The following is a 9,871-nucleotide window of genomic DNA, read 5'->3' on the forward strand; positions in this document are numbered from 1 at the left end:
ATCGCGTTTTCAGCCAGAGTGACGCAGGTTTTCACACCAATGGCACCTACTAGAAACACCCCTTCTTTTATAGCGGCAGGTGAAATATTGTATGTGAATGTGAAAAAAGAAATGTCCATAACCCCCTGAAATAAGGTTCAGAAAGGCAGATTTACTGCTGAATATACCAAAAAGGGTTTTTCCTATAGTTACGGTTGATATTTTCAATGTCCTGAGGCTATTCTGATCAGTGAGTGAACCGTGCCGAAAATGTGTTTTCAGCCCAAGGGAAGGTGTTTTTCACACCGATAATCATAAAAAAGTTGATAACTCTCTGAAACCAGTTCAGACAGGTTGAACTAGTGCTGCACTTACTTTTGATAGACCCCTTCTTCTCAAGTGGCATGTGAAATTTACATGATCAGACGCTATTCTGGTCAGTGTGTGAACAGTGCAGTAAACGCATTTTCAGCCCGAGTGAAGGTGGGTTTCGCAATGAAAACATAAAAATTTTGATGAACTCTGAAAAAAGTTCGGACAGTTAGATTTAGCGCTGAATTTATTAGAAAGTGTCTTTCTGCTAGAGTTCAAGATTTTCATGTTCTGAAACTTTTCTGGTCAGTGAGTGAACAGTGCAGAACGCGTGATCAGAGCGAGAGAAGGTCGGTTTCGACAGAAAACATAATGTTGATGGATGATGTGATGGTGATGGATATAACCCTCACCGGTCCACTCCCTATGACCTATCCTGGGAGTTTTCAATCGTTCCTTATTTCCATCTCTGTTTGACCGTAGTCCGAGTGTAGCAGAGATGGAAGGAATATTGAGATCAGGAAGCAAAGCCCTCGCTTAGCCTGCTGGTCTCTCACACGGAAAAAGAACTTGAACGTGTAGAAGAGGAGGCCACGTGGCAATGGATACACCCCCGCCAGGCAAGTCGCATGAGCCAGCTGGAGGGCTCCATCGCCTCTCCCATCCCTCAATGACCGAAGTCCGGGTGTAGCAGAGATGGTAGAACCTTTGGGTAATGTGGAGATGCACTCGCCGGGGCTATGCCCGGAACTCCAGGTTCGCCAGGCAGGTCAACTTGACTAGGTGGAGAGAGAATCCTCACCACATAGTCTGACCTGAAAAAAAAAGTGACATGAACCATGGCCGCCTGACAAACGTCGGATGGACTCGCTGCCCAAAAAGTATAGCAGTGGTCCAAAGGAGAGTGTGCGTTTCGCCGCACTTAATTGCTTGCAAACAGGTGACGCAGCACCAGCGGAGTGCAGGACAGCACTGCAACATCCAGACCTCCATCCAGACCAGATTGCAGCCGGACCATGCGTGTTGGCCACCACTGAGCATAAGTGTGCACGAGAAGGGTCACCAAACTAAGTGAAAATTCACCGGTGGCCGGTCTCTAATCACAGAGGGGAGGCGTGCCAAGAGACCTGCTGCTATGTCCAAACGCCAGGTCTCACGCCATTCCGGCCTACTAGATGTCTTGCTAATGTTGTTAGTCCGAATGTAGTGGAGTGGCACAAATAACCCTCCATACAGGTCTGGACGTCCCTCTGGGGCACACTCGTTGCCAAATCAGGTGCTTCCCTGCTCCGGCGACTACATGGGAAACGTGACGCCATACCATAGCCACAGCACTAGTTTGAGCCCAACGTGGAAGAACACACTTGGCACTAATAACTGTCCAGTGAGACCGCCTAATCACCAACACCAAATGACAGGACTAAGTCAGGACTAATTGAGAAGTCCTGACTTCTCAATTAGGATGGCTGCTGGCTGCGGTATACATCCCTCCCAGCTCTACTGACAACAGCAAGAGAGAGGCACTGAACGAACTTCACCAACTCATCAGCTGACAGCTCACCCCGATGCTCTCCTCATCCTGGCTGGGGATTTTAACCATGCAGACCCCAAGAGTGTGCTCCCACAACTGCACAGCCATGTAAACTTCTCCACACGAGGCAACAACACCCTGGACAACGTCTACACTGCGCACAGGGGAGCCTACAGATCAGTCCCCCTGCCTCCGCTTGGTGCCTCTGACCACACTACTGTCTTGCTCATTCCAGCATACAGGCCACGGGTGAAGGTCACAAAGCCCACCAAGAAGAGGATCCGCGTGTGGCCCGAAGGATCATCTGCAGCACTCCAGGACTGCTTCTCCACCACAGATTGGAACATGTTCAGAGAGGCAGCCACTATCAACAACACCGTTGATCTCCAGGAGTATACAGAGACCGTCACAGCCTACATCCGGAAGTGCATTGATGACGTGACAGTCGCCAAAACCATCTCCATCCGGCCTAATCAGAAGCCATGGATGACAAGTGAGGTTCACAGGTTGTGGCGGATTCGAAACGCTGCCTTCAGAGCTGGAGATGAGGAGGGCCTGAGAGCAGCCAGGGCCAACCTGGCACATGGCATCAGAGAGGCGAAGCGGCAGTATTCCAGGAAGATTGCCGACCAGTTCAGCGACAGCAGAGACACCAGGAACCTGTGCAGGGGGATCCAGACCATCACGGATTACAAGTCCTCACCGCAGACCTGTGATGACTCCCCTCTTCTGCGCGACCAGCTGAATGATTTCTTCGCTCGCTTCGAGGCAGTCAACAAGACTCCAGCCCAGAAGATCCCTTTGACCCCTGAAGACCAGGTACTGTCGTTGTCTCCGAACAGGGTGCGAAGATCGTGAGGAAAGCTTCGGGTCCAGACGACATCCCGGGAAGGGTCCTGAAAGACTGCGCTGGGGAGCTTACGGATGTCCTCACAGACATCTTCAACACCTCGCTGAGCCAAGCTGTTGTTCCAACATGCCTAAAAGCAGCATCCATCATTCCAGTCCCGAAGAAGACATCTCCCACCTGCCATAATGACTACCGCCCAGTAGCACTCACTCCCATCATCATGAAGTGCTTTGAGCGTCTGGTCATGCATCACATCAAGACCTCTCTTCCTCCTGCTCTAGATCCATACCAGTTCGCATAACGGTCCAATTGCTCGACTGACGATGCCATCTCCACTGCTCTCCACTCCGTCCTCACCCACCTGGAGACGAGAGACTCTTGCGCCCGAATGCTGTTCCTGGACTTCAGCTCAGCATTCAACACCATCATCCCGCAGCAGCTCATCCTCAAGCTGGTCCAGTTGGGACTTGCCCCCCCCCCGCAACTGGCTACTGGACTTTCTCACAGGCAGACCACAGGTGGTTCGAGTTGGCAGGAATACCTCCGGATCCATCACGATGAACACTGGAGCTCCTCAGGGATGTGTTCTGAGTCCTCTCCTATTCACTCTGCTAACGCATGATTGTGCACCTGTGTCTGACTCAAACCTCTTCATTAAGTTTGCAGATGACACAACCGTGGTGGGCCTCATCAGGAACGACGACGAGTCCAACTACCGGAGCGAGGTGAGCCGCCTGGTCCAGTGGTGCGATGACAACAACCTTCGCCTGAACGTGGAGAAGACCAAGGAGATGGTGGTGGACTACAGGAGACGACCTGTCCTGCATCCCCCACTTCTCATCGCTGGTGCCGCAGTGGAGCAGGTCACCAGCACCAAGTTCCTGGGTGTTCACATTTTCCAGGACCTTACCTGGAACAGCAACACCACGGCACTGGCCAAGAAAGCCCAGCAGCGCCTGTACTTCCTGCGGAAGCTGAAGAGAGCCGGAGTTCCGTCCCCCATCATGTGCACCTTCTACAGAGGCACGATTGAGAGCGTTCTGACCAGCTGCATCACAGTGTGGTTCGTCTCTTGTACCATCGCCTGCCCCAAGACCCTGCAGCGCGTGGTGAAGACTGCTGAGAAGATCATCGGGGTCCCTCTTCCATCCCACAGTTCTCAACCGTGTTTATTCCTCTCCTCAGACCATCACATACCCTTCTATTTCCTGCTTACATCCGGGTTCCTTTCTTTCCTTTCCATCACGTGACATACACATTCAATACACGACATCAACATCATCAACATCATTTTCAGACACCAAAACATACATTTTAACTCACTTTTTTTCTAATGACAAACACTGTAATATAAGATTCACATAATCAATTGCACACAAAATCACGCAGTTTATCAGTTGGTCTTCTAACCCTGTGGGATTCACGCGGATATTGATCTCTTTGTGTATCCTCTTGAACTTCTGACTGATTAATATTCCTCTGTTCCTTTTCATCTTCTTTGACCTCTCTGTCCACCACCTCACTAGTCTCATCCATTTTTTCATCTATTTTGTCCAGTGGAAAAGGTGTCTCATATCTTTTTACATGTGTTGTGTTTCTTTTATATCTCACACCTGTTGGAGATTCAACCACAACTTGATTTCCAGTTTTGCTCACAACTTTATGTGGTGTGGGGTTGAACAATGTCGAAAATGTATCTACTTTGTCTTGCTGCACAAGAACTTGGTCCCCCACGTTAACCTTTGAGTAACATGCCCTTCTGTTGAGATCTGCATGTAATTTCGTCTTGCCCTTTTGCTCTGCATCTTTGTCACGTACATCTAATGCTGTTGTACTTGTCTGACCAAACTCTGGTAACTTTCCTCTCACTTTTCGGTTGAACAATAGTTCAGCTGGGCTTTTACCTGTTGTTGCATGTTGAACACACCGGTAAACAGTGACATATTTCCTTAGTTCTCGTTTCCAGTCCAAACCTTCTGCTTCTGCAATTCTTATCCTTTTCATCAATGATGCATTCTGGCATTCTACCTCACCATTCGCTTGTGCCCATTTCGGTGTTGTTTTGAGATGCAGAATACCATTTTGTTCACAGTATTTTTTAAACAGTTCAGATCTGAATTGTGGTCCATTGTCTGACTTGCATGTCAGTGGTAGTCCATGTCTGCTGAAAATAGATTCAAGACTATCTAGCACTCTCACTGTTGTAGTTGAGGTCATAATGTCATACTCAAAATAGCGACTATAATAATCTATGACCACCAATGTAGAATGGTTTGAAGGAAGCGGTCCTAACAAATCAATGGCTACATCTTGCCATGGACCATCTGGCAACACTGTGGTTCTTAATGGCTCTGGTGGATCTGGTCTGGCAACTAAATGACATCCGTGACAACTTTTACAGTATTTCTCAGTTGCTTTATCCATGCCAGGCCACCACACCTTTGTTCTCAAATGTTGTTTTGTCCCCACTATTCCTAAGTGACCTTCATGTGCCAGAGCAATTGTTCTCGAACGCAAACTTTGAGGTAACACAATGCGATTACCACGCAGCACAATTTGTCCAATCACACACAACTCATTTACAATTGGCCTATATGCTTTGCAGTGATCAAAACACCCACTTGCGAGTGCATGGCGCACTTGACAGAGTTCAGTGTCATTTACTGATTCTCTCTCTATCTCCCGAGTTGTCAGAGCTTTTGGTGTGGCACTTACTGCTACAAATCTGACATATTCTTCTGACTTGTGTTTATGTGTTTGTTTCAAAGCTGTTTCTCCAAACAACCTTGACAATGGATCTGCTATGTTCTGTTTCCCAGCAATATGCACAACTCTGTATTTATAGGGTTGAAGCCTCAGAACCCATCTTTTGATACGTGCACATTGTTATATCTCTCGCCACTGAATCCTTATGGGAACACACGTTCAAATATCCCGGAGAGAAACGACACCATGGCTGTTGTTGTTGTCACACTTCTTCGGTCTTCTTTTATTATACAGATAGAACACAAACAACACTCAAACAATACAGACGCCACCTAATGTTCGGTCTCAGCATAGCGTCCATTAATCCCATACACAACATTCCTCCCCACTAAGATATGTTGTCAACAAACAATTTATCTATACATATGTAGGTATATCATATTGACCATTCAACTAGTAACTATACTGAAACAATACCCTGATGACTCAACATTACATCTCTATATGAACTATGCCATGTGAATTTACTCATCACGGTAACAAGCTGGTGGTTTAGTGATTCTCACAGGATAGCGTCTAATTTGTGGTGTTATCCCTGTCTGTCTATCCTTCGTAGGTTCACTAATCTGACTGCTCTTAGGTGAATCGGTAACTCCAATCCACACATCATTCTTTTCAGAGTGAGTTTTCTCAGTGTTAGGTTGTGGATCACTAGCACTCTGAGGCAGTAACACTGGGCCTATGGATGGGTGCACTGTTGTGTCTTGAGACTTAAACTCAGACTCTGGGCGTGTCAACATCTGATCCACATGTCTTTTCCATACACCTGGTTCTCCCACATTTACCTTGTATGACACTGGACCTGTCTTTTCCAATACAACCCCTTGTGACCACTTCTCTTCCCCCCTCCTATAGTCACGCACCAACACTGACTCCCCAACAACAAACTGTCTGTCCTCAGCGTGTTGGCGCTGTAGTTGTTGTGCCTCCTGTGACCTGTGTACTACCCCAGCAACACTGGGTTTCAAACGGTCCAGCCGCGAACGCAGTCTGCGTCCAAGGAACATCATGGCTGGCGATTCCTTTGTCGTGGCGTGGGGGGTGTAGGTCAGCAGAAATGAATCCAGACGTTGCTGCACTGGTGCTGTACCTTTGGAGGATTTCAATGCATGTTGAACGTTTGCACAAAACGCTCAGCCAAACCATTGGTGGCAGGATGATATGGTGCAGATCGAATGTGTTTGATTCCATTTAACCTCAGAAACGTACTGAAGTCTTCTGAACAAAACTGAGGTCCATTGTCACTGACAAGTATGTGGGGGGTGCCATAGCGACTAAAAAGTTCCCTCAGCACTTGAATAGTCCTGTTAGCTGTGGTACTGTCCATAATATGCACTTCAGGCCACTTGGAATGTGCGTCCACAGCGACCAGGTACATATGTCCTTCAAATGGACCAGCAAAGTCCACGTGTATCCTTTCCCAGGGACTGGAGGGCCACATCCATGGGTGGAGCGGTGCGAGCCCAGGCTCTTTTTGTACATGCTGACATGAGGGGCAGGATTTAGCCTGGAGCTCAATCTGTGAATCAATGCCGGGCCACCATACATAACTGCATGCCAAGGACTTCATCCTCACCACACCTGGATGTGCTGCGTGTAACTCCTTCAGAACGTGGGGGCGCAGTTTAGGTGGAACTATCACTCTCACACCCCACACGAGACAGTCCTGTTGTATTGTGAGATCATGGCGACGCAGTATATAAGGTGACAACTTCTCATCTGCATCTTTTGCAGCTGGAAAACGACCAGTCGAGACCATTTCTAGGATGTGAGACAAAATGGGATCAGACTTGGTGTGACGTCTGATTTCAGAGTTACTAACTGGTAGCATGTCCAGCTGGGCAGTGTAGAACACCTCTACTGCGCTTGGTGTCTCGTGATGGACATGAGGAAGTGGCAACCTTGACAGTCGATCAGCATTTGCATGTAAAGAACCCTTCCTGTATTCGATGGTGTAATCATGCGCTGACAGGAGAAGTGCCCATCGCTGCATCCTCGCCGCAGCCATTGATGGTGTACTTTTCAGTGGGCTCAAGATGGAGGTCAGTGGACGATGGTCAGTGAGCAGCGTGAACTTGTTACCATAAAGATACTGGTGGAACTTGCGTACTCCAAAGACTATCGCCAATGCCTCTCTCTCTATCTGAGCATAATTTTGCTCTGCTTTGCTTAGAGTTCGGGATGCATATGCTATGGGTCTTTCAGCACCATCAGGCATGATGTGTGAAAGCACTGCCCCGACCCCGTAGGGCGAAGCATCACATGCCAACCGAAGAGGAAGCCCTGAGTTGTAGTGGGTCAGCACTTCTTGTGACACTAGTAGTGTTTTTGCTTTCTGGAATGCTGACTCACAGGCAGGTGTCCACTGCCACTTCTTCTCTTTGTTCAGCAGTTCATTTAATGGTTGCAAGACAGTAGCTAGGTCAGGAATGAAACGACCATAATAGTTTAACATTCCCAGGAATGAACGTAGCTGAGTGACATCACCTGGTGCTGGTGCTTCCACAATAGCACGTACCTTATCTGGAGATTTGTGGAGACCAGCAGCATCAATGATATGGCCCAGGTATTCCACGGACTCCTGGAAAAACATGCACTTCTCACTCTTGAGGTACAGGTCATACTTCTCTAGCCTGCCCAGGACTGCATCCAGTGTTTTCAGATGTGTCTGCTTATCAGGACCACTGATGAGGATGTCGTCCAGATAACAATGAGTATATGGCAGTCCAAGTCGCACTTGGTCCATGGCTTTCTGGAACAAGGCAGGCGATGACGCTACACCGAATGGCAAACGGTTAAATCTGAATAGTCCTTTCTGTGTAGAGATTGTCAACAGCTTTTTAGACTCCTCTTCCACCTCCATCTGTAGATATGCATTTGACAGATCCAATTTGCTGAAATGTTGGCCTCCTGATAGTGATGCAAAAAGGTCCTCAATGCGTGGAATGGGGTATTTATCAACACAGAGGGCCGGGTTGATGGTGACTTTGAAATCCCCACAAAGTCTCACTGTACCATCTTTTTTGCTGACTGGCACCACTGGTGTTCCCCAGTCACTATGCTCCACTGGCGAAATCACTCCCAGGTCCGTTAAACGTTTCAGCTCTGCTTCTACTCGAGGTCGAAGAGCATAAGGCACGTTTCGTGGAGGACAGAATTTTGGTATACTGTCAGGTCTCAAGGTCAGTCGGGCTTGAATTCCTTTTATGGTGCCTAGCTGTTGAGAGAAAACAGCTGAGTGTCTCTTTAACACTGTCTCCAAGTTTTCTTTTTCTACTTGCTCTGTAGTATACACAGTTCTTAAGTCTTTCCAGTTCAACTTAATTACTCTCAGCCACTCTCTGCCAAACAATGGAGGTGCATCCACTTTCACTACATACAAAGGCAGTTTAGCCTGTTGTTTATTTAACTTTACTTGCACTTTGATGACCCCTTCTGGTGCCAGTGGTTCTCCCGTGTATGTCTTTAATATGACATCTGTAGGTTGTAGAGGCAGCTTACTTAGAGTACTTTTGTATAATTTCAAAGGAATCAATGACACTGCAGCTCCTGTATCAAACTCCATCTCCATTTTCTTTCCATGAATTTCAGGCAACACAGATATGCGTGAATATCTGCCTTTCTGAGGCAAAGAATATAGCCCCAACTCAGTCTGTGTCAGATTTTGTGTCTTCACTTTCATTATTGCCTTCTCTGGTCTCTACATGATATATTCTTTTCTTTTTATCTTTTGCACCGTGTTTCTTTGTATGTGTATGTGTATGTGTTCCAGTCTTTGTGGTTTCCTTTCTTTGGCTTGGTTACTTTTGTCTTTACTCCTGCACATGCGTTTGGTGTGGCCTTTCCTCCCACACTGATGGCAATCGCGATCCTTATACCAGCAGTCCTCTTCTGAGTGATTCATTTTCCCACAGTGGCGGCATCTTTCACCTCTCTGTGCCAACACGGCGTTCACTTTGAGCGAGCTGCTTAATTGCTGGATGTCGCGCGCAGCCGTCTCAGCTGACACTGCGTAATCCACTGCTTTCTGAAAGGTGAGGTCTTTCTCCGTTAAAAGACGCTTCTGCACGGTGTCACACTTTAATCCGCACACAAATCTGTCTCGTAGTGCCTCTTCCAGATAAGCACCAAACTCACAATGTTCTGACAATCCCTTTAGTACAGCCACATACTGTGCCACAGTTTCGTCTTCACCCTGGTTCCGCTTGTGGAATCGGAATCTTTCCGCTATAACGAGCGGTCTTGGAGCGAAATGAGTTCGCAAAACATCCACAACATTGTCATAGTCTCGTTCCCCCGGCTTGTCAGGAGCAACCAAACTGCGGAGAAGTCCATAAGTCTTTGCCCCCATCACACTAAACAGCACCGGCAATCTCTTCGCGGACCGGATCTCATTAGCCAGGACGTAATGTTCAAAACGTTCAATATACGTT

General features: G+C 47.6%; 1 pseudogene; it reads right to left on the minus strand.

The window, feature by feature from the left end:
* Positions 1-5,754: 5,754 nt before the first annotated feature.
* Positions 5,755-9,120, minus strand: LOC128748895 (uncharacterized protein K02A2.6-like; annotated as a pseudogene).
* Between the last annotated feature and the right edge of the window lie 751 nt (positions 9,121-9,871).

Source organism: Synchiropus splendidus, chromosome 17 (assembly GCF_027744825.2).
Source record: "Synchiropus splendidus isolate RoL2022-P1 chromosome 17, RoL_Sspl_1.0, whole genome shotgun sequence".
Taxonomy (NCBI): domain Eukaryota; kingdom Metazoa; phylum Chordata; class Actinopteri; order Syngnathiformes; family Callionymidae; genus Synchiropus; species Synchiropus splendidus.